This window comes from Rattus norvegicus, chromosome X (genome assembly GCF_036323735.1).
Source record: "Rattus norvegicus strain BN/NHsdMcwi chromosome X, GRCr8, whole genome shotgun sequence".
NCBI classification, from domain to species: domain Eukaryota; kingdom Metazoa; phylum Chordata; class Mammalia; order Rodentia; family Muridae; genus Rattus; species Rattus norvegicus.
The window spans coordinates 150,498,201-150,525,263 of NC_086039.1; the positions used below are offsets into that span (position 1 = coordinate 150,498,201).

General features: G+C 37.1%; 1 long non-coding RNA gene across 4 annotated transcripts in view; it reads right to left on the reverse strand.

Annotated features, from left to right (window-relative positions):
* Positions 1 to 27,063, reverse strand: part of LOC108349259 (uncharacterized) — a 75,470-nt gene that overhangs the window by 31,310 nt on the left and 17,097 nt on the right. For 2 of the 4 annotated variants that reach the window (XR_005498163.2, XR_001842825.3), the window contains exon 3: positions 1 to 27,063. This exon is cut by the window's left edge; it is cut by the window's right edge and continues 13,568 nt beyond it. This is a non-coding gene — a long non-coding RNA (uncharacterized LOC108349259). The other 2 variants (XR_010061302.1, XR_010061301.1) reach the window with 2 other exon arrangements.

Here is a 27,063-nt window from a genome sequence, read left to right on the forward strand (position 1 = left end):
CATTCCCAGAAAATAATACCAACTATATCCTCATAATATTTACTGTAAAGAAAATAAGTATCACCCCACCCAGTGTTTCTAAACAATGGTATTTCTCATAACAAATTTAACTTGCATTCTCCTTAGGTGAATGTTTACAGGACAAAGGGGTGAAATTCCATACTTCCAAGTATTATATTGTAACCTAATGTTTTTCTTTAATTGCCTGATTTTTATAATAAAAACATACCCCTGAAGTTACTTAATGGATATCTGATTTACAAGTATGTGGGAAGACATTTCTGAGTTCTTTGAACGCATGTATAGGGTACTTCTGGTTTTACTACCATTATTTTTCATCTCTCATCACAAACATTTTATCTTTGAGCATGACTTTTCAACCATCTTTGAGATGATCTATATATGTAGTAATAAAATACCTGTAATTGTTCAAATCAGAAATTATAAAGCATGTTGAATATAGGTCTTTTCCAAGCTACTAATCTCCACTGCATTACATCTTTAATTCTTTTTCCTAGTCTCTATTAATCTTAACGACTGATTACTAAACTTATGGTATAAGCTCTCACTAGCCTTTTTCTTGTAGCCAGAACTTAAATCTTCATGATCATGTTCTCTTTAATTCTCATGAGTTGGAAAAAATGGACATCATAAGTAAAGAATGTCTATCTTAGAGACATCAAAACTGCCTATTTAACGAGAAACCAATTCAAGGGAAACTTCAAGTGTACTGACACTACCACCCTGAGATCACAAAAACTAAGCAACACAATATGAGACTCGTGTTTAAAGCTGGGCCATAGGCGAGATAACACACAGATAAATAGCCGCTTTAAAATTTTCTAAAACTTCATTCACCATCAGCTCCTCTAGATTTTAATACATGACAAAGAAAAATTACTACTACCATGAGTTGATTCAATCAATAGTCATGCAAAATAACAAATTCAGTATTCTTTACCATATATTTTATTAAAGAAGATTCTATCAATTGTATTCTTTTTAGCTAAATGATTATAAGTACTAAGAGAACAACATGTTTGCTACTATTTTTGATATTACAATATATTTATAGGCTAAACAACAATTTCACCTTCACCTTCTCAAAATTTGATGAATCTACATTGAGAATTATCCATGAAAGTAACCTTAAGAGTGCCCAATAAACTGAGCACTGCTGCCACACACCTTTAAGCCTAGCACTCTGAAGACAGAGGGAGGCAGATCTCTGTGAATTTGATACTAGTTGGGTCTCCAAAGTGAGTCCAAGCCAGCCAAAGCTACATTAAAAAATTCTGTATCAATACCAAGCCAAACCAAGAAACTATAAATTATGTCTGATAAAATAAATGTTTGGCAGGACAGTTTTGGTACTAAAGAACATGTCCACAAGTGGTTTTAATATATAACCCTCACTATCCGTATGTCAACCCTCACTATCCATGTCACCATATATATTGTAATTTTGGCATCTTTATATACAGAGAGAAACCAGTTAGATGCAGTTCATTGGCTGCCGCCCAACTAAAGTAGAGCACTGAACATAGACTCTGCTGACTCTAATGTCCCCTGCAGATCTTGCCATTTCTCAAAGGACAGAATACAAGAATTCCCAAATCATTTTTCAGAAGTCCTGTTGAGTGCCAAATATGATATTTACATTGAATTTATAACTGTGTACTCTGCGCTACATACTGTTTACCTGAGCTTTTTCAGAAACTATAGGATAAACATATGATTAAGCTGGTCTTTTTTTCTCTTAGAGTGAACATTAATCTCGTCTTATGTTAAATAACCTATGTGAGTTGTTGAAGTGAAAATTATAAAGAATTCATAACCATGTAAATAAAGACCTACATAACACAAGAGAAAACTTCTCTAGGATGTAGAGCTGGAAATCTGCCACACTCAGATGTTAAATGAAATGGATTCAGCATGTCTTTACACTCTACAGAGAATGTGTTTCAGCCACCTAGCACAAAAACTGATAGGGTGCTCCATGTAGTTATTCATGTCATAACTCAGACAAAACCATTTGTTCTGTCTCATATACTGGCCCTTGCATGTGATGAAAAAGTGTGTGTTTGTGTGATTGATGTGATTATGCCTAAAAATATCTAAAAATGAGAACAAGGTAAATATAAGTAATGAGGAAAGATAAGCTATACAAAAGAACACATAGGATAAGACATAGGGGAAAGTTAGAAAACTGCATCAGGGCTAGCAGAGGGTCGGGTTTTTTGAAGGGTAAACCCAACCTACTTAAACAGAATCTGAAAACACAACTCATATAGATGACACCTTATACATACATATTACATTCCACACAACATTCTGAATAGAGCACTGCACACCACATGCTTTGTAGGGAATGGAGGCAGATGTAGCATTTCTTTCTGCCAAATTTGGTTATTATTACAATGAAAAGGATATGTGCAGTCTGACCTACTTCCTCCTTTGTCCTATAGATTAACTAATCCATAATCCTTTACCAGAAATTTCTCTCAGTGTAAATCCTACTCAGTGTTTACTTTGTGGATGGTTGAAGTGCTCATGAATTAACTTTGTACTACCTTTTCTGACTCCTATCATCTTCTGAATACTTCAACAATCTTCCTAGAGTACTCTGATATCAAAATGCTGAAAGAATTTAACTTGAGTATGTAGATTGTTAGAATTAACATGCTTTCAAAGTTATATGTCATTAAATTACTATAAATAGAGACTTAAACTTGCCTCATTTCTTTTATTCACCTTTGTATCATATGGTCGGTATTTTCTTTGCTAATCTTAGGTATTAATGTTAAGACTATACTAATGTGATAGTTTAGAGAAGATCTATACAGATGGTTATCAAGTCACTCCTGTAAAGACTATGTCTTCAAAAGGCACAAAATTTATACCAATTTCTCAGGAAAAACAGCCAAGAACTGTCTCAGTTACACAAGTACCTAACATTTGAGTAGGAAATTGCATACAATATACTTAATATGGAGGTCTTACCTCAGCCAGGACTCAATGAGAAGATCAAACCTAAGGATAATAGTTATAGAAGAGAGTGAAGATTTCGAGCTAAAAGATCAGTAAATATCTTCAACAAAATCATAGAAGAAAATTTCCCTAAACAAAAGAAAGAGATTCCCATAAACATACAAGAAGCCTACAGAACTCCAAATAGATTGGACCAGAAAACAAACTCCTCCTGTCACATAATAGTCAAAACAGCAAATGCACAAAACCAAGAAAGAATATTAAAAGCAGTAAGGGAAAAAAAAAGGTCAAGTAACATATAAAGGCAGACCTATCAGAATCACAGCAGACTTCTCACCAGAGACTATGAAAGCCAGAAGATCGTGGACAGATGTCATACAGACCCTAAAAGAACACAAATGCCAGCACAGGTTACTGCATCCAGCAAAACTCTCAACTAACACAGATGGAAAAACCAAGATATTCCATGACGAAACCAAATTTACACAAGATCTTTCTACAATTCTAGCCCTACAAAGGATGAGTGGCAAAGTCCAACATAAGGAGACAAGCTACACCCTAGAAAAAACTAATCATATTGGCAACAAAACAAAGAAAGGAAAAGCACACAACACAATCTCACATCCTAATACGAATATAACAGGAAACAACAATCACTACTCCTAAATATCTCTCAACATCAATGGTCTCAACTCCCCCCCCCAAAAAAAAAAAGACATAGATTAACAAACTGGATATGCAATGAGGACCCTGCATTCTGCTGCCTACAGGAAACACACCTCAGAAACAAAAACAGAAACTACTCCAGAGAGAAAGGCTGGAAAACAAATTCCCAAGCAAATGGTCTGAAGAAGCAAGCTGGAGTAGCCATTCTAATATCAAATAAAATCAATTTTCAACTAAAAGTCATCAAAAAAGATAAGGAAGAACACTTCATATTCAACAAAGGAAAAATACACCAAAATGAACTCTCAGTCATAAATACCTATGCTCCAAATACAAGGGCACCTACATACATAAAAGAAACCTTACTAAAGCTCAAAGCACACACTGCACCTCACACAATGATAGTAGGAGATTTCAACACCCCACTCTCATCAATGGACAGATCATGGAAACAGAAATTAAACAGAGATATAGACAGACTAAGAGAAGTCATGAACCAAATGGACTTAACAGATATTTATAGAACATTCTATTCTAAAACAAAAGGATATACATTCTTCGCACCACCTCATGGTACTTTCTCTAAAATTGACCATATAATTAGTCATACAACAGGCCTCAACAGGTACAGAAAGATAGAAATAATCCCATGCATCCTATCAGACCACCACGAATAAAGCTGGTCTTCAACATCAATAAGGGAAGAACGCCCACATATACATGGAAGTTGAACAATGCTCTACTCAATGATAACCTGGTCAAGGAAGAAATAAAGAAAGAAATTAAAGACTTCTTAGAATTTAATGAAAATGAAGGTAGAACATACACAAACTTACTGAAAGCTGTACTAAGAGGAAAAGTCATAGCTCTGAGTGCGTGCAGAAAGAAACAGGAGAGAGCATGCACCAGCAGCTTGACACCACACCTAAAAGCTCTAGAACAAAAAGAAGCAAATACACCCAGGAGAAGAAGGCAAGAAATAATCAAACTCAGAGCTGAAATCAACCAAGTAGAAACAGAGAGGACCATACAAAGAATCAACAGAACCAAAAGTTGGTTCGTTGAGAAAAAAACAACATAGATAAACCCTTATCCAGACTAACGAGAGGACACAGAGAGTGCGTCCAAATTAACAAAATCAGAAATGAAAAGGGAGATATAACTACACAATCAGAGTAAATTCAAAAAGTCATCAGATCCTACTACAAAAGCCTATATTCAAAAAAATCTTGAAAATCTGGAGGAAATAGACAATTTCCTAGACAGTTACCAGGTACCAAAGTTAAATCAGGAATAGATAAACCATTTAAACAACTCTGAAACTCCTAAAGAAATAAAAGTAGTTATTAAAAGGCTCCCATCCAAAAAGATCCCAGGTCCAGATGAGTTCAGTCCAGAATTCTATCAGACCTCCATAGAAGACCTCATACCAATACCATCCAAACTATTCCACAAAATCGAAACAGATGGAGCATTACCGAATTCCTTATATGATGCCACAATTACTTATACCTAAACCACCCAAAGACCCAACAAAGAAAGAGAACTTCAGACCAATTTCCCTTATGAATACTGACGCAAAAATACTCAAAAAAATTCTGGCAAACCGATTCCAAGAGCACATCAAAACAATCATCCACCATGATCAAGTAGGCTTCATCCCAGGGATGCAGGGATGGTTTAATATACGGAAAACCATCAACGTGATCCATTATATAAACAAACTAAAAGAACAAAACCACATGATCATTTCATTAGATGCTGAGAAAGCATTTGACAAAATCCAACACCCCTTCATGATAAAAGTCATGGAAAGAATAGGAATTCAAGGCCCATACCTGAACATAGTAAAAGCCATATACAGCAAACCAGTTGCTAACATTAAACTAAATGGAGAGAAACTTGAAGCAATCCCACTAAAATCAGGGACTAGACAAGTCTGCCCATTCTCTCCCTACTTATTCAATATAGTTCTTGAAGTTCTAGCCAGAGCAATCAGACAACAAAAGGAGATAAAGGGAATACAGATTGGAAAGTACCACTATTTGAAGATGATGTGATAGTATATTTAAGTGATCGCAAAAGTTCCACCAGAGAACTACTAAACATGATAAACGCCTTCAGCAAAGTGGCTGTATATAAAATTAAGTAAAATAAATCAGTATCCCTCCTCTACACAAAAGAGAAACAAGCCGAAAAAGAAATTAGGGAAATGACACCCTTTATAATAGTCCCAAATAATACAAAATAACTCGGTGTTACTTTAACCAAGCATGTAAAAGAACAGTAAGAACTTCAAGACTCTGAAGAAAGAAATTGAAGAAGACCTCAGAAGATGGAAAGATCTCCCATGCTCATGGATTGGCAGGATTGCCATAGTAAAAATGGCCATTTTACCAAAAGCAATCTACAGATTCAATGCAATCCCCATCAAAATACCAATCCAATTCTTCAAAGAGTTAGACAGAACAATTTGCAAATTCATCTGGAATAACAAAAAAACCTAGGATAGCTAAAGCTATCCTCAAAAATAAAAGGACTTCAGGGGGAATCACTATCCCTGAACTCAAGCAGTATTACAGAGCAATAGTGATAAAAACTGCATGGTATTGGTACAGAGACAGACAGACCAATGGAATAGAATTGAAGACCCAGAAATGAACCCACACACCTATGGTCATTTGATTTTTGACAAAGGAGCCAAAACCATCCAATGGAAAAAAGATAGCATTTTCAGCAAATGGTGCTGGTTCAACTGGAGGTCAGCATGTAGAAGAATGCAGATGGATCCATGCTTATCACCCTGTACGAAGCTTAAGTCCAAGTGGATCAAGGACCTCAACATCAAACCAGATACACTCAAACTACTAGAAGAAAAAGTGGGAAGCATCTCAAACAAATGGGCACTGGAGAAAACTTCCTGAACAAAACACCAATGGCTTATGCTCTAAGATCAAGAATCGACAAATGGGATCTCATAAAACTGCAAAGCTTCTGTAAGGCAAAGGACACTGTGGTTAGGACAAAACGGCAACCAACAGATTGGGAAAAGATCTTTACCAATGCTACAACAGATAGAGGGCTTATAACCAAAATATACAAAGAACTCACGAAGATATATGGTAGGGAGACAAATAACCCTATTAAAAAATGGGGTTCAGAACTAAACAAAGAATTCACAGCTGAGGAATGCAGAATGGCTGAGAAACACCTAATGAAATGTTCACCATCTTCAGTCCTAAGGGAAATGCAAATCAAAACAACCCTGAGATTTCACCTCATATCAGTCAGTATGGCTAAGATCAAAAACTCAGGTGACAGCAAATGCTGTCGAGCATGTGGAGAAAGAGGAACACTCCTCCATTGCTGGTGGGATTGCACACTGGTACAACCATTCTGGAAATCAGTCTGGAGGTTCCTCAGAAAATTGGACACTGAACTACCTGAGGTTCCAGCTATACCTCTCTTGGGCATATACCCAAAAGATGCCCCAACATATAAAAAAGACACGTGCTCCACTATGTTAATCGCAGCCTTATTTATAATAGCCAGAAGCTGGAAAGAACCCAGATGCCCTTCAACAGAGGAATGGATACAGAAAATGTGGTACATCTACACAATGGAATATTACTCAGCTATCAAAAACAATGACTTTATGAACTTTATAGGGAAATGGATGGAACTGGAAACTATCATCCTGAGTGAGGTAATCCAATGACAGAAAAACACACATGGTATGCACTCATTGATAAGTGGCTATTAGCCCAAATGCTTGAATTACCCTAGATGCACAGAACACATGAAACTCAAGAAGGATGACCAAAATGCGAATACCTCACTCCTTCTTTAAAAGGGGAACAAGAATACTGGTGGGAGGGAATAGGGAGGCAAAGTTTAGAACAGAAGCAGAAGGAACACCCATTCAGAGCCTGCCCCACTTGTGGCCCATACATATACAGCCACCATAGTAGATAAGATGGATGAAGCAAAGAAGTGAATACCAACAGGAACGGATGTAGTTCTCGCCTGAGAGACACACCCAGAATTCAGCAAATACATAGTCCAGGAAACCACTGAACTGAGAACGGGAGCCAGGTTGAAGGAAGCAGAGAAAGGACTGGAAGAGCTTGAAGGGGCTCGAGACCTCACATGAACAACAATACGAACCAACCAGAGCTTCCAGGGACTAAGCCACTACCCAAACACTAATACATGGACTGACCCTGGGCTCCAACTCACAGGTAGCAGTGAATAGCCTAGTAAGAGCACCAGTGGAAGGGGAAGCCCTTGGTCCTGCCAAGACTGAACACCTAGTGAAAGAGATTGTTGGGGGAAGGGTGGTAATGGGGGGAGGGGAAGCCCATATATAAGGGGAGGGAGATGTTGTCCAGGAAACTGGGAAGGGGAAAAACAATCGAAATGACAATAAGAAATACTCAAGTTAATAAAGATAAAAAAAGATGACATTAGCATAAAAAATCTCTCCCATCATACCACTACATCCCAAATCCCATGAAGAGAAGTATTAAAAACTTTCTTTGGCATAACTTGAGAGCAAACAGAAATTTGTACTCATATCAGTGAATTACAAAAGTGAAGTAATCTTAGACCAAAAAGGGCTTTCCTTTTCCTCCTATCAGCTTAGCATTTCCTTAGACCTCTAAGGTGAAATTTCTCTTCCTTTACATTCTGAGATGTAATTCTTGTGCTCTAACTTTAAAGCTCAGATCTATTCAGTAAAGTCAGATAAAAAGAATCTTCAACCTGTTCTATTCATAAGCCTATCCTATCTCGCACTTCTATGAGAAATTAAAATTCATATAGCATTTCACCTATAATCAAATCTTGACTTGAATATGAGAAACAACCATTTCCTTTCTTCTTGAAATTAAAGATCGTAATTTATATAGAGAAGAAATATGTTTGTTTTCTTAACCTTATGTGTCTATGGAATTTTGAGGGTGAACATATGAAAAACAGTCCATATTAAAGAAGTTCTTCCACTATTTAAGTATGTCACTATCCTTATATTATTTAACTTAGAATCAGGAAAAAATAGGTCTTACAAAGACACTCTATAGAACAGAAATCCACTAATACATCTTTAGTACTTTGTCTTGGGTTATAAGTTGGTTGTAAGCAGCAGACAAGCAGAAACAATAGCAAACAGTGTCTATACTTCTAAATTGTTTACTTACACAATGGCAGTACACATGGAGCCCTTATGTAGATTTCCTCAAACTCAGAACTAACCATTATCTTTATAACTACTCATACTCACACAGAGGAGCCAGAAGAATGCTTCAGAAACACAGGAAGTTGTGTTAACATCCTCAATGCAAAAATAAAAAAGGAAAACAATTACCTAAAATAAATATTTTCTCCATAGAAGCTACAAAATGGTTTGCGATAATCTTATATATTACCTACAACTCTTTACACTATCTATAATTACCACTAGTAAAATGTTTTCCTTTAAACTCAAATGATCACAAAGATCTTGTTTCCATTGACGCAGGAGGAAATCTAGAAGAAGTTGGAAGTAAACTTTACCTACATTCATGGTGGCAGAGTTATCAGACATGGTCCTTTAACTCACTTATTTTTGACACAGAAAGTGAAATTCTTTAACTGAGTCATGCAAAAAAGTGGAGATACCATTAAACAATTTGAAATTAAAATGTTAGGCAATGTTAACCATAGTAAACAAAGACTGATACATTAAATATGCTTTCAAACTGCGGAGCACCAAGTTTAGTCTATTTCTAAACTGAAAAGAACTTTAAAGAATTAAGGCAACCCCTCACTTGATACCCTGTCTTTCGGCTGGAGGTGGGCTCAACAAGTTCCCTCTTGCCACTATAGGACATTTCATCCAATACACTCTCCACTGAGTCTTTCTTGTCGCTCACTTCCTAGGTCTCTGGTACATTCTGGAGGGTCCTCCCCTACTCCTTCCTCCCAAAATCGTGTTTCTGTTCTTTAAGCTGGCCCTCGGCTTCAGTCCTTTTCCCCTATCCAATATCCAATGCTCCCTCCAATTCCCCTTGTGATTGCCTTCCTTCTTCTCCCTCCCAAGTGCACCCTCCTCACTTGGGCCCTTCAGCTTGTTGACCTTTTTGAGTTCTGTGGACTATATCTTGGGTATTATGTACTTTTTTGGGCAAATATCCACTTTAGAACAAACAGTGCAGGTCCTTTTGGGTCTGGCTTGCTACCCACAGTCAAAACTCTGACCCATATAATTCTTCCTGTCTGAAAGAAATGCAGGGATGGAAATGGAAAAGATGGTCCAGTGACAGGCCCAAAGTAGGATCCAGCACAATGGGAGGCCCCAAAACCTGACACCATTACTGAGGCTATGGGGCACTCACAAAATGGGATGTGTCATGACTGCCTGCCAAAAGACCCAACAAACAGCTGAAGGAGTCAGATGCATATATGTGCACCAAAACAATGAACAGAAGCTGCTGACCCCTGTGGCTGAATTAGGGAAAAGCTGGAGAAAGCTGAGAAGGAGGGCAACCCTGTAGGAGAACCAGCAGTCTCAACCTGGACTCCTAAGATCTCTCACACACTGGACCATCAACCAGGTAGCATACACCAGCTGAGATGAGTCCTCCAACATGTATACAGTAGATGACTCCCGGGTCTAGTCTCAGTCAGAGAAGATATACCTAACCCTCAAGACATTGGAGGCCCCAGGAAGTTTAGAGGTCTGGTGGGGTAGTTGAGGTGGGGGAGATGTGGAATGTGGAACAGTTGGAGGCTGGACCAGGAGAGGAATAAAATTTGGAATCTAAAAGCAATTAAAGTGATCATATACATTAAAAATATTCATCACAATTATTTTGAAACATCATAGTCCATAGAGCAGAACCTACTAAAATTATTAGGCTCCATGGGGATAGTATTAAACTGACTCCCAGTATTTTACCTCACATCAAAGAAGCTACTTCTTCCACTGGACAATAACAACATGAAGAACATCTATTTACTAATGTGCAGACAGTAAGATATTGCAGTGAACACAGCCCTAAATTGAGTATCTATATATCGCACCCTTCCCACCAAGGTTCAAGGATCATTGTATAGCTAAAGCAAATTGGAACTTAGCTAGAAGCTTCCTATTACTATTTCTAAAATTTTAAGTACATACTATACAATCTGCTGGGATGGATAAGATGTCAATCTCAAATTTAAATCCCACGACCTAAAATATCATCCTGCTGTAAATAAGCAAAAACAAACAGCACATCAATGTTTCAATCTGCATAAGAAGTAACAATATCATATCCAGAAAGTAAAAAGTGAACATGGTCTTTTATTATTACTAAAATAGTGACTGAATATTAAGATTTATAGCAATGGTCACATTAACGATAAGAAGTAAGTTTTGCAAAATAGACTTCACGCTTAAGCCATTAAGGCATCTAAGACATTCAGATATTTTTTTATGCTTGACACTCCATAAAAAACAAAAAACTGTATATAAAAGGTTTTATAAAAATGAAGATCTTTTAAACATAAATATTACTAGATTTTTGCCAATTTAATTTAATTGTTCATGCCATGCTTATGCCTAGGAAATGTTCTTTTGCACTATTGGTCCTTGACAAGTGTCAGAGTTTACCCATAGTCCTTAAATTTTGGATCTGAAAATAGTTTTCAGATGCCTGAGGCCTTCTTTAGACACGTAACCTAGGAGGTCCAACATACTTGTACATGTTTTTGCTTTGTTCCTGATATTGACTAGTTTACCTCAGTTGTGTAGTTATTGCATGTCTAAATGACTGAACTAAAATAAAACCTTGGACAACTATGTTCAAGTAGGTCCCTCTTACCACTAATATTTATAGATATTTTCACACACTCATTTGAAGAATAATACATTCTAGGTAATTCCATCCAGAGAAAACATATGGAAATTTAAGTTTGTTTTTACAAGAACTCACTTTATGCCTCTTATCCCATTATACTATTGAATTATGTATCTTTTCACTGCAGTGGAATGCACATTAGGCACAACAGCTTCTGTGTACCTTTAATGAAGTATTCAGCCTAGGAATGCTCTTAAAGAAACTGAAAGAAAAATATTTGTAATTACTAGAGATCAGCTAAAAATGACAACTGTAATTTATATCTGAAAACCATTTTCCTACAGATGAAGATACATGTCATTATTAGAAAATATACTCAGCATATGCAATGACACTGAAAAAAAAAACTTTCCAATCAAGAAGTTGCTTCAGAAATAGTCAAGAGCAATCATTATTTTACTTTAATACTCCCAAATCTCATAGATGTTAGAACTATTAGGAACACTTTGAAACTTGGCAAGGAAATATGAGGCAAAATTGCTACCTATAGAGATTTTGAACTGAGTTTTCTTAAAAAGGTAAACAATGATTTATTTATTTTTCAGTTTGTTGATCTTCCTTTTCTTCCTCTTTATGTTTCCTTGTTACAGACTTGAACTAATAACCATCTTTAAGTAAAAGTAACACATACTGAACATACACAATTCAATGTATTTTTGAACCAAAAGAACAATGTTTATTACATTGTTTTAGTAAGGTTGATTTGTCCAAAACAGTGCCTGAAAACAAAGCCACATATTTTCTTCTTTAGATTAACAATCAATTCCTCTTCTGCAGTTGAATACCTTGAATTAGAACCATAATTGTAAAAGCCCAAGTCCTACTATTTTCAAGATGTAAAAATGGCCTTCCAAATTTATAATTTATAGATACTGAAAAAAAGTCTACTTTGGAAGACATTTCTCATAATTCATTTTCCCAAATAGTTTCAGTTCTCAAGACTAAATAGTGTTTACTCTCTTTTAGACCTGAAAATGTACTGAACTATATATGTAGCACTGATTTGAAAATCATATACGTTACAAAGTTGAAATAGTTAATGAGGAGAAATTTGGCATCAATGGGGGAACCTTAGACATGAGTATTTTGTGTCTCCATTTCTAACTAGAGAAGATCATGCTGACTGCTGCATTATTTACATAAAAACAAAGCAGAATTCCTATTTCTACCTATTACATATATTGTTTAATAGAAATGGAAAATCAGGACTGAATTATTTAATCAATCTGATATTCTGGCTAATCCTGAGTAATTCGTTGGTTCTGGTGAACTAGTAGGCTAAGCAAAGAGGAATTCACCACTCAGTTTATCATAGTTATTAGGTAAGATCAAAACCTACTTCATGAATATTAATTTCTCATTCACAGCAGCAACACATGGTACAGAACTGCAATCCCAACATTCAGTATACTAAGGCGGAAGCAGCACAAGCTCAAGAATTTTCTCAATTACACAGTAATTTGTAGGCCACACTATGGTACATACCAAGCTTCTAATTCAAAACATACAAAAACTTATAGTATATAACTTCAATAACATGGTATCTATTGATAGGACCAACATATAGTTTTTACTCCAATAAGAAACTCTGTTTTTACATAATTTCTCTTTAATATCAGTAACTGCTATTCATAAGTAGCAAAAAATGAGAATCCTGGAAAAAGAGACTTTTACCCCAATAAGGAATTACCTTTTTAAGTGATTCCTCTATAACCTCATTAGAAATTTCTACATTCATAGGTACCAGACTAAGGTAATCCTGTAACAACAACAACAAAAAAATAGGTTTCATCACTTTAATGATTAAAAAAAAAAACTGATGAGAACAAATGAAACAAGAGAACTTTTTAGAGATTGATCAAAATACAACAGCAAAACATGTGCCAACAATTTCAGTGACCAAAATAACTACACATGGGGAAGCTATATAGATGATAGTAAAGTGAAAAATTATTAGATATAATGTCCTAAACCTTGGCTCTGGACTTAAGTGTTTCCCACAAGGATTCATGACCTGATCAGACTACAATGTTTTAAAAGTATGCCTTTCAGAAGTGACTGAAATTGATTAAGGTCATCGTGGAAGAATACCATGATTGAAAATTAATGTTATTTTTAGATGGAAAGAGTCTAAAAGAAACATGTACATGTCCTGGCCTTGCCACATGATGCACTATGCCTCTTTCAGAATCTTCAGCCAGAAAACCATCACCATATATGCATCTTAAACCTTCCAAAAATGAAGGTCTAGCTTTTGTCTTTTCCATCAGGGTAAATGTGTATAAATATAGGCCAGGTGGTGATCCATGACTTTAATCACAGCACTTGGAACTAGAGCCAGATGGATCTCTAGTTCATGGTCAGCCTGGTCTATTAAATTTGTTCAAGGACAGCAAGAGATAACACAAAGAGAAACCCTGTCTCGAAAATAAGAGGTGGGTAAATCCATTGTTGGAGACAAAGGTTTATGGTCTGTTTTAAGAGGATGCTATATGAAAATACTGTGGAATCAAAAGCATCTGGTTTCTAAGAAAGGGAAACACAAAAAGGAATCTAGAACTATGAGGCCTCACACGTGGGGAATGCTATTTGCTTGTATAACACAAATGATGAATGTGGCAAATAAGCATAAAAAGCTAAATGCCATTCTCAAAGTCACTCTGAAAGAAAAAAAGTTAGGTTACACTTTCTCAATGTAAGTCATAGTCATGAAAAAAGGGGCTTAGTCCTGTGTGAGATTGGATTCTTCTAAGAAGTTATATAGGATTTTCACAAAATTACCCACCTGACTAGGTATGTAGCTGAATTGCTAAGTGCTTGCCTGTCATGGATGACTTCTTAGGTTTGATCTCCAGTATCACAGTAAAAAGAATCCACTCAAGTGACAGTAGCATTGAGTCTGTCAAATGGGCCATTTCCTGTAATGGTCAGAAGTTGCTTCTTTTGAATATTAATGTAAAGAGACAGCTTTACAAGTAAAGTTGCCAAAATTTAATAAATGTAAAAAATAGAAGGCACCAAATTAAATATGAACTAAACACAAACCACAAATTTAATTAACACATGTGAATACCTTACAGTATTTGGTGCACATATGTTTAAAAGAATAGTATCCTATATGAAATACAATTTTTACTGGGCAACAAGTCACTTGACAGAAAGGAGAGGTACATGGTATAGTTGAAGTCAGTTGCCCTGAGGCCTGCAGCTGGTTGCCACAGCAACAACATTAAAAAGTTGGGACAAGAAGATGTGGAGCACTATACACATGCTATTTGTGCCACTCATTCTAAATATTAAGCAACTGAAAAAGGTATCTCCAGGTTATGAAAACTTTATGTAATCATAGTTCAAATGAAATGCTAAGGTTTGGGGAAAGGTGAAAGATGAAAACAAAAGAGTTTTCTAAGACAGCAGGACTGTTAGAAAGACAGTAAGGGGAATAAGGAAGGACACTTACTCTATGAGCCACCTGAGTTCAGGGACTATACCTTGAGTCATCTTTATATTTCACAATATTTATAATATGCCTGTCACCTAGAAAGCAAATAAATATTTACTGATGAATCACAAATAAGTGAATTGATAAAAAGACAAGAAAAATGTATTTTCATAAAATAAAAATTAACAAATATATTAAAACCAAAATTGAATTTTTAATTCTGACTTTTGTATGAAAACAGTCATAAAGCAGTGGAAGTGTTAATCCAGAGACTTTTTAATATTAATATTTGAAATACAGCCACAAACCAAGACATTTTTAAAGGTTAGTCATTGATAACTATAATAATGATTATTCTTATCTCCAGAGAATTTCTTCGGAAATTATAGTCAGGGACAACTGGGAGTATCTCTTAGAATTGTGATCCTTAGGGTACTCATTGTTATCTTTTACAAATTTATTCAGGATTATTTAATTCAGTATTTGCAAAGTACTAAAATTTCAAAAAAAATCTGATTACATAGAGAGCTAGTCTACAACAGACATTAACCAAAGATAAGTTAAAAATATTATATGGGAAAAGATTATTTTACTATCAAATGATATATAGTTTAGGCACTGCGTACTGTCTTATTGCATCCTATTATGGGTTAAATGTTATCACTTACAATGTCTCTTTTCAGAGAGCCCATGAGAAATTTGTCTCTATTAACCAAAGAAATAAACCAATCAAGAATCAGAACATGAGACATAGAATGGGATCATTGCAGTTAAAAAGGTCTTAAGGGAACTTTCAAAATAAAAGAAAGAGTATGACAAGGAAGAGGAAAGGGACTTCCAAGAAGGACTAGCACAAGCAGGAGTTGTGGCAAAGGACAGGAAAAAAATTCCACATAAAGTCCACATAAATGATATTATGTTAAAATTTACTCCTTTGTAAGCTAATACCAAAAGAATGACAAGAAGAACAATGGATGAGCTTTCCCCCTTTTGCTCTTTTCTAACCCATTACTTATGTCACTTCCAAAATTCCTATCAGTCCATACATCTGATTGAATGCTAAAAAAAAAATTCAGCAAGGACACATGTTCCACTATGTTCATAACAGCCTTATTTATAATAGGCAGGTGCTAGAAAGAAACAAGATGACCTTTGACAAAGGAATAGATACAGAAAATGTGGTACTTCTATGGTTTTGTAATATAAAAAACAATATGCTACCTTTTATCTCCGACTAGATCCAGCACTACAATGACCAAAGATAACCGCAAGATATATGACCTCATTCAGAAAAGTATCTCCATGGCAGCCTAGAATAGCAGCAGCACACTCTCTTACCCTTAAAAATGCACATGAGGGAACACACAACAAAATAACCTTTGATCCTATTTACAAGATATAATTCCCCACCTAAACATACAAATCCCTATACACATCCATCCCTCAAGAACATTCATAACAACTTATAAATACAGAGTATAATCTTAAGGTCACCTCCAGTGTTCTCTCAGTATAGCTTCTATACACTCCTTCCTCTCTTCACGTCCCTACCTTTACCTTCCATTCCAGTCTCCTCCCCTTCCCTCAAACTTTTCTTCTGCACATCCTTCCTTCTCATCCAATGACAGACCTCATTCTGTCTTGTACCTTTGACAGTAACCCACATTTCAACAACACATCTACACAGTGGAATACTACTCAGCTATAAAAAACAATGACTTCATGAAATCATAGGCAATTGCTCCATTGTGTTGATAGCAGCCTTATTTATAATGGGCAGGAGCTGGAAAGAACCCAGACGCCCATCCACAGAGGAATGGATACATGTATAGTAGCTCTGGTTTTATAAAAATATAAAAAAACAAAATGCTACCTTTTATCTCCAAATAGATCCAGGAAGGCAATGGAACAGGATAGCGGCTACATAAGTTACCTCATTCAGCAATTCAGCAAAGCGTCTCCAGGTGGCCTTGAATAGGAGCTGTACACTCTCTAACCCTTAAAAATGAACATGAGGGAAAACACAACACAATAACCTTTGATATAATTTATGAGGCATAATTCCCCACATAAACATACAAAGCTTTATACAAATCCATCTGTCAAGGACATTCATGACAGCCTGTAAATGCCCAGATTGAAATATCCATGTCAGCTTCACAGTCTGTCTGCCTGGCTTCTCCACACTCTTTCTTATCTTCTGTTCCCTTCCTTTCCCTTCCCTTCCAGTCTCCTCCCCTTCCTTCAGACTTTCCTCCTGCACATCCTTCCTTCTTGTCTAATGAGAGGCCTCATTCTATCTTGTACCTGCCTCACCTGAGACATTATCCCACATTTCTACAACACATCTACACAGTGGAATACTACTCAGCTATAAAAAATAATGACTTCATGAAATCATGGGCAAATGGACTGAACTAGAAAATATCATGCTGAGTGAGGTAACACAGTCAGAGAAAAACACACATGGCATGTACTCACTGATAAGTGGATATTAGCCCAAAAGCTCAAATTACCCAAGATATAATCCACAGACCTCATGAAACTCAAGAAGGATGACCGAAGTGTGGATGCTTCACTCCTTCTTAAAACGGGGAACAAAAATATTCATAGGAGGGGATATGGAGGCAAAGTTAAGAGCAGAGAGACTGAAAGAACAACCAAAACCAGGTAAGAACAACAATGCCAACCAACCACAGCTCCCAGGGACTAAACCACTACCCAAAGAGTATACATGGATTGATCCATGGCTCAAGTTGCATATGAAGCAGAGGATGGCTTTGTTGGGCATAAATGGGAGGAGAAGCCCTTTGGTTCTCCCAAGGTTCTCCCCTGTGCAGGAGAATGTGGGGGGGGGGGCAGCAGGAAAGTGGGATGGATGAGGAAGAAACAGGAAAAGGGAGTAACATTTGAAATGTAAATAAAAAAATACCCAGCAAAAAAATTTAAGATGAGGAAAATAAAAAAGAAAATTATTTTAACATTGCTTGCTTATTATAAAAATTTATAAAAGACAAATAATAAAAAGAAATTCCCTAATCCTATACTCAGAAATACTTAACATTAACATATGAGTCTGGATTGTTTTGAATCACTAATGATCTAAATTCCCATATTACAGTGCTTATCTTAATAAGTACACATGAGATGCCATGCTTGACTTCTTCAGCTTTGCAATTCATGAAATGTAATAAGCATTCCTGACTATAAAACCATATGGAAGGGACACCTACACATTTACAATTTATCCAGGAAAGTCTATCATGAGTTATTAGGAAAGGTTTTCATTTACTTTTGTATTAATCCCATAAGCCAGAACAAATAAATACTTGGTTAAAAATGAACATTTATGTGGCCTGTACATAGATAGCATTCTAACAACAAATTTTTATTTCTTTTCCCTACTTGTTTTACACAACAGAAAATCTGAAGTGATACACATGTAACATTGAAATACAAAAGTATAGATCTTACTCCTGTGGCTACACTGATATGAGTAACAAGTATTAAAATTTATTCCTTAGAATATAAAATTAAACCTCTAATCTTGAAGATGGTATACATCTTTAGTTAATCAAAAAGTTGAAAATATAGATTAAAAAATATGGGAAAAATAATTTCTGAGGGAGGAAACAAAAAAATAAATATACATTTTGTCTTCTGGAAGTATTCCATGTTAAACAAAAACCTATATCCAGAAGATTTTTGCTGGGTACAATGTCATTGAATTTAAAAGGGTGCAGACGCTGGTATAGAGGCCAAGGCCTAAAACTGGCTGGTAAATAAGTATTTCAAATCCCCAGATACTTAGCCCTGCTTCTTTGAACTGCTTCAGAGTGTTCTCTATTTCTGTTGAAAAGGAACTGAGAGATATGAAGTGAGCACAATCTGCTTCATGAGAAATTGTGGCAGGAAAATGAAGGACCTTCCCAGGGCAAGAAGGAAGAAATGGAGCTGCTACTACTAAAAGACAATAGCTGTTTTCTTGGTACAGCAGAGCTACCATGTATGTCCAAGATTTTTGACATATGTCGAAGATATTATGCCATTAGTAAAAATTAAATAAAGTTCATTCAAGAATTTAAAACTGGTCTACTTTCATAGGATTTGTGCAAAAAAGTAATGCTGTGAAATACATTATTCATATATCATTTCTGTGTACTTTTTGGCCACTTAGTATAAATATCAGCATATTGTATATTGAATTTACTATTCAGAATGGTAATATCTATTTGATTGACTGATTAACTTTCTGGCAATTTTTAAAGTTCTTAGCTGTTTTTGCCTCTCAAAAGTGGTTCTGTTTCTTGTCTCATGAATATACTGACTCATAGTGTGAACAGTTTCCATTTCAATATTTTTACTCATTTTGTGGTCCACATGTGTTGTTGTAAAATTATAAAAAAAATGGACTTTTACCATTCCCCTCTAGACCCGGCACCATAGTGCCCCAATTTAACTGCTAGATATCTCAGTCTCATTCAGCAAAGTGTCTCACCCGCTCAGCTCCATCCCATATCACACTGCTGAAGGCCTCTCTCTGAGCCTGGCAGCATCTCAATCTCATTCAGCAAAGTGTCTCACCCGCTCAGCTCCATCCCATATCACACTGCTGAAGGCCTCTCTCTGAGCCTGGCAGCAATCTCTCTACCTATCTAGTTCCCAAGGCACGTTTCCAGAAACACACATCCCAACTCTGTGGTGGCCTAGACTAGCCTCTGCACTCTCTTACTCTTAAATCTGTACATGAGGGAACACATAACAAAATAACCATTAATACAATTTATAAGATATAATTCCCCACATAAACATACAAAGCCCTATACACATCCATCCCTCAAGAACATTCATAACAACCTGTAAATAAATGCCCAGAGTGGAATCCTAAGTCACCTTCATGTTCTCTCCGCATGGCTTCTCTACATTCCTCCCTCTCTTCCTTTTCCTTCCATTCCAGTCTCCTCCCCGTCCCTCAAACTTTTCTCCAGCACATCCTTTCTTCTCATACAAAGTCAAGCCTAATTCTATCTTGTACCTGCCTCACCTGAGACATCATCCCACATTTCTGCAACATATCTACACTGTGGAGTACTATTCAGCCCTAAAAAAACATGACTTCAAGAAATCATAGGTAATTGCTCCACTATATGCATAGCAGCCTTATTTATAACGGGCAAGAGCTAGAAAGAACCCAGACGCCCTTTGACAGAGGAATGGATACTCAACATGTGGTAATAGCTCTGGTACTGTAAAAATATAAAAAACAAAATGCTACTTTTTCTGTCCGACTAAATCCAGCAAGGAAATGCTACAAGATGAATGACTGCTAGATATCTGACCTCATTTAGCAAAGCTTCTCCATGGCGGCCAAGAATAGTAGCAGCAAACTGTCTTACCTTATAAATGCACATGAGCGAACACAGAACACAATGAACTTTGATTCAATTTATACGATATAATTTCCCACCCAAACGTAAAGGCCCTCTAGTCATCCATCCCCAGGAACATTCATAACAACCTGTAAAAGCAGAGAGTGGAATCCTAAGGTCACCTTCAGTGTTCTCGCCATGTGGCTTCTCCACACTCCTCCTTCTCTTCCGTTCCCTTCCTTTCCCTTCCCTTCCAGTCTCCTCCCCTTCCTTCAGATATTCCTCCCACACATCCTTCCTTCTCCTCCAATGAGAGGCCTCATTCTATCTTGTACCTGCCTCACCAGTGACATCATCCCACATTTCTACAGCACATCTACACTGTGGAGTACTATTCAGCTGTAAAAAACCATGACTTCAAGAAATCATAGGTAATTGCTCCACTATGTTCATTGCAGCCTTATTTATAACGGGCAGGAGCTGGAAAGAACCCAGATGCACTTTGACAGAGGCCTGGATACAGAAAATGTGGCACAATTCCTGGTTTTGTAAAAGTATAAAAACACTACTTTTTCTCTCTGAATAGATCCACGAAGGCAATGGAACGGGATAATGGCTACATAAGTTACCTCACTCAACAATTCAGCAAAGCGTCTCCATGGCGGCCTTGAATAGGAGCTGTACACTCTCTAACCCTTAAAAAATGCACATGAGGGAACACACAATACAATAACCTTTGATACAATTTATGAGATATAATTCCCCACATAAACATACAAAGCCCTATACAAATCGATCTGTCAAGGACATTCATGACAGCCTGTAAATGCCCAGATTGGAATATCCATGGGAGCTTCACTTTTCTCTCAGCCTGGCTTATCCACACTCCTCCTTCTCTTCTGTCCCCTTCCTTCAGACTTTCCTCCTGCACATCCTTCCTTCTCCTCTATTGAGAGGCCTCATTCTATCTTGTACCGGCCTCACCTGAGACATCATCCCACATTTCTACAGCACATCTACACTGTGGAGTACTATTCAGCCCTAAAAAAACATAACTTCAAGAAATCATAGGTAATTGCTCCACTATATGCATAGCAGCCTTATTTATAACGGGCAAGAGCTAGAAAGAACCCAGAAGACCATCCACAGAGGAATGGATACTCAACATGTGGTAGTAACTCTGGTATTGTAAAAATATAAAAAACAAAATGCTACCTTTTCTCTCAGACTGAATCCAGCAAGGGAATGTCCCAAGATAACTGCGACATCTTTTACCTCATTGAGCAAAGCCTCTGCAGGGCAGCCCAGAATTGCAGCCCCACAGTGCCTAACACTGAAAAATGCAGGTGAGGGAACACACAGCAAAATAACCATTGATACAATTTATGAGATATAATTCCCAAACTAAAAATAAAAAAAGCACTACACAAACCCGTCCCTCAAGAGCATTCGTGACAACCTGTAAGAGCAGAAGAGTGGAATCCTAAGTCACCTTCAGTGTTCTCTCGGCATGGCTTCTCTACATTCCTCCCTCTCTTCCTTTTCCTTCCATTCCAGTCTCCTCTTCGTCCCTCAAACTTTTCTCCAGCACATCCTTTCTTCTCATACAAAGTCAAGCCTAATTCTATCTTGTACCTGCCTCACCTGAGACATCATCCCACATTTCTGCAACACATCTACACGGTGGAATATTACTCAGCTATAAAAAACAATGACTTCATGAAATCATAGGCAATTGCTCCACTATGTTCATAGCAGCCTTATTTATCACGGGCAGGAGCTGGAAAGAACCCAGATGCCCTTTGACAGAGGCATGGATACAGAATATGTGGTACATCTCTGCTTTTGTAAAAATATAAAAAACAAAACTCTACCTTTTCTCTCCGACTAAATCCAGCAAGGAAATGCTACAAGATGAATGACTGCTAGATATCTGACCTCATTTAGCAAAGCTTCTCCATGGCGGCCTAGAATAGTAGCAGCAAACTCTCTTACCTTTAAAAATGCACATGAGCGAACACAGAACACAATAACCTTTGATTCGATTTATACGTTATAATTTCCCACCCAAACGTAAAGGCCCTCTAGTCATCCATCCCCAGGAACATTCATAACAACCTGTAAAAGCAGAGAGTGGAATCCTAAGGTCACCTTCAGTGTTCTCGCCATGTGGCTTCTCCACACTCCTCCTTCTCTTCCGTTCCCTTCCTTTCCCTTCCCTTCCAGTCTCCTCCCCTTCCTTCAGATATTCCTCCCACACATCCTTCCTTCTCCTCCAATGAGAGGCCTCATTCTATCTTGTACCTGCCTCACCAGTGACATCATCCCACATTTCTACAGCACATCTACACTGTGGAGTACTATTCAGCTGTAAAAAACCATGACTTCAAGAAATCATAGGTAATTGCTCCACTATGTTCATTGCAGCCTTATTTATAACGGGCAGGAGCTGGAAAGAACCCAGATGCACTTTGACAGAGGCCTGGATACAGAAAATGTGGCACAATTCCTGGTTTTGTAAAAATATAAAAAAACAAAATGCTACCTTTTATCTCCGACTAGATCCAGCAAGCGAATGTCCAAAGATAACTGCTACATGAGACCTCATTCAGCAAAGCCACCCACGGCGACCTAGAATAGCGGCCGCACACTCTCTTACCTTTAAAAATGTACATGAGGGATCACACAACACAATAACCTTTGATTCAATTTATGAGATATAATTCCCCGCCTAAACATACAAAGTCGTAGAGTCATCCATCCCTCAGGAACATTCACAAAAACCTGTAAATGCAGAGAGTGGAATCCTAAGGTCACCTCCAGTATTCTTGCCATGTGGCTTCTCCACACTCCTCCTTCTCTTCTGTTCTCTTCCGATCCAGTCTCCTCCCCTTCCCTCAGACTTTCCTCCTGCACATCCTTCCTTCTCGTCCAATGAGAGGCCTCATTCTATCTTGTACCTGCCTCACCTGTGACATCATCCCACATTTCAACAAGGCATCTACACAGTGGAATACTACTCAGCTATAAAAAACAATGACTTCATGAAATCATAGGCAATTGCTCCACTATATTCATAGCAGCCTTATTTATAATGGGCAGGAGCTGGAAAGAACCCAGATGCCCTTCGACAGAGGAACAGATACAGAAAATGTGGTACATCTCTGGTTTTGTAATTATATAAAAAACAAAATGCTACCTTTTATCTCCGACTAGATCCAGCAAGGCAATGACCCAAGATAACTGCTAGACATATGACCTCATTCAGCAAAATGTCTCCATGGCAGCCTAGAATAGCAGCAGCAAACTCTTTCCCTTAAAAATGCACATGAGGAACACACAACACAATAACGTTTGATCCAATTTATAAGATATAATTCCCCACCTAAATATACAAATCCCTATACACATCCATCCCTCAAGAACATTCATAACAACCTGTAAATACAGAAGAGTGGAATCTTAAGGTCACCTCCAGTGTTCTCTCCACACTCCTCCCTCTCTTCTGGTCCCTTCCTTTCCCTTCAGTTCCAGTCTCCTCCCATTTCCCCCAATCTTTTCTCCTACACATCCTTCCTTCTTGTCCACTGACAGGCCTCATTCTACCTACCTGTCTCTCCTGTGACATCATCCCACATTTCAACAACACATCTAAACAGTGGAATACTACTCAGCAATGAAAAGCAATGACTTCATGAAATCATAGTCAAATGGATCAAACTAGAAAATATCATCCTGAGCGAAGTAACACAGTCAGAGAAACACACACACGGCATGCACTCACCGATAAGTGGATATTAGCCCAAAAGCTCAAATTACCCAAGATATAATCCACAGACCTCATGAAGGTCTAAAGGGAACAAAAATATTCATAAGAGGAGATATGGAGGCAAGGTTTCAATTAGAGACTGAAGGTTCCTTCTGTCCTGTACCTACCGCACCTGTATGATGACATCATTCCTCATTTCTCACTTTTTGTCTAACTAAAAAAACCTTTTCTCTCAAATATAAGCTAAGTACAACTATTATCATTTTGTAACTAACAGCATAAAATATATCTAACACAATCCAATACTTTGTCAGTTAATCAGAACATTTAGTTATATATTCCAGCTTAGGAAAGACTTAAAATCTATGTTATATCCTGGCTAGCTTGTTTACTTTCTGTTAACTATCTAATAAAATATGTGTTTTCAGAGTTAAACAGCCTGATAGGCTATGAAACTCTAATCAGTCTTTGACCCCTCAGATATCTGAGAATAACTAAATATCTATACATATAGGAAGCCTAACATGGCTTTCAGAACTCAGAGGTTGTAGAGACAAATCTCCACTAGCACAGTCCTCTGTTAGTAACATGTGAGCTCAAGTCTTCAGTCTTCTCGCCCAAAATCAACTGACAGACTTTTGAATTGCAGATTTTTGAAGGGCTGATCACCCTGTCTTCTCAGTCAACTATTCTGCATAATTTGTCCTATTCTGGACAGTATTCATCTGTAGATGAAACAGGCAGTTTTGTCCTTGCCTCACCTGGAGTTAGAGATGTTTAATTTCTTCATTAAATCCGTCAAAGGGGAACTATTAGGAGCAGATATGTCTCAACAAACGATAAATAAATTTCGTATTTTTTGGACTTCTGACGTTTTTGAAAAAAATTATCTACATAAGGTAATCTGGAATGTTGTCTTTATATCTTAAATATTATCTTGAAAGTACTCTCACAAACTCAGAGCCATGAATTTGCTATTTGGCCCTTAACTCACATGTGTAATCAACTCAGAAATTTGTAATGGCATCAGTAGAATGATTGGCTCTAAACCCTGTACTTTTACTGTTTTTTAACAAACATATTCTATACCAAAGCAAAGATATGATTTTAGCTTGCTTACCAATTGAGATCATGACTGCACAACTCATTCTAGCTAATTCCTCCCTGTTAAATTACAACCATTTCTAAATTCCTCATTAAAAACAACCTTAGAATAACCACTTTCAGCCTTCCCAAATTCCAGGGAATTGGGGTGACAACACTTCTATAACTTCTTCAATCTGTACATGGGTGTTGAGATATCCTTGTGGGTAGGGGATAGGAAGTATGAATCAAACACTGTAACATCATGTGTCCTCACTGGACCCAGCTGAAAGTCCTTGTGACCAGGAACCCAAGTAGGCACACTCTGCAAAATACAACTCTCAAGACAAAAATTTAGAATTGAGGTATCTTTTTGTTTGATTCTCCTGTATCTAGCTTTTCAGACCGTCTCCCTCTCTCAAATCTGATCAGTATGACTCTGTGAGGTTTACAGAGCTTAATCACACTTTTTAAAAACACAAAGACAAAATCTTTCTCCCAAAATACTGTGTGTTCCTTAGTCTGTAACCAGAAAACCTTGTGTCTTGCACTCTCTTCCGGACTAATAATATAACCGTAAAACTCAAAGTCATACCCATTATGAAGATTAAACAATTTTGAAAAAGGAAGTAAGCTAAACAATGAGCCTGATAGGCTTTTGTAATCTGTACTATCAGGAAATTAATCCAAAATTCCTGTGAAGACCAGTTAAGAGAATCTGAGCTTCCTGTTATGGTAAATATAAAAAATAACCACAAACCCTCACTAGCCAGCATCATGAGGCATATGGCCTTTATTGAGGTAATTCATATACAAACTAAACACTTTCTATCAATTCCAATATCAATAAGTAATTTATCAAACTAGGGCTTTAGCCCAATTAAACTTAATAACTTGTAAGTACCTTCTATTAATTCCAATATCAATAGGTAACTTAGCAAATGAGGACTTTAGCCCAAAATATATCCATCTGTTAAGCTCTCTACCCAGGGCCACAGATTTTTATTTGACCTTAATAAATAACCTTGTAAATATCACAATACTTCTTGGAGTCAGTGACTAATTCTCCCTAAATTCCAAAGCCTGGGTGAAAATCTCCATGTGATTCGGGTAATCTCTGTACTCTTTTCTTAAAAACAAACTTAAAGCACCTTTTAATAAAACCTGTCATTAAGATTTCAACCCAAAATTCCTGTGGAGCCTATGTTAGAAGGAATATGAGTATCATGAGAGACTTTTTGAACAACTTTCTTTAAAAACCAGCTTTTAATCTCTAACTCTCAGAGCTGCCATTACTTATCACACAACAGGAGACTGACTTTTGTTTGTTTAAGGTTCCCAGGCTTGGGTGATCAGGTGATTATTCAAATTTATTTTCCTCTTAGAAAATAAAACTTTCTCTCAACTCTTAGGATTACTAGTAGATTCCTGCCCATCAGGCTGGCTTGCCATCTGTTGTAAAATTATAAAAAATGGGCTTTCTTTTACCCGCTCTAGATCCAGCACTGAAGTACCCCAAGATGTCTGCTAGATATTACAGTCTTATTCAGCAAAGTCTCACCCACTCTGCTCCATCCCATATCACACTGCTGAAGACCTCTCTCTGAGCCTGGCAGCAATCCCTCTACCTATCTAGTTCCCATCACAGGTTTCCATGCCAGAAACACAGAGGAGGGACGGAGGAGCAGCTGTAACTTTACAGGTTGTTATGAATGCTCTTGAGGGATGAATATGTAAAGGGCTTTCTATGTTTAGGTGGGCAATTATATCTTATCAATTGGATTAAAGGTTATTGTGCTGTGGGTTCTTCCATGTGCAGATTTAAGTTTAAGAGAGTATGTGGAGGCCGTGACACTGAGCTGA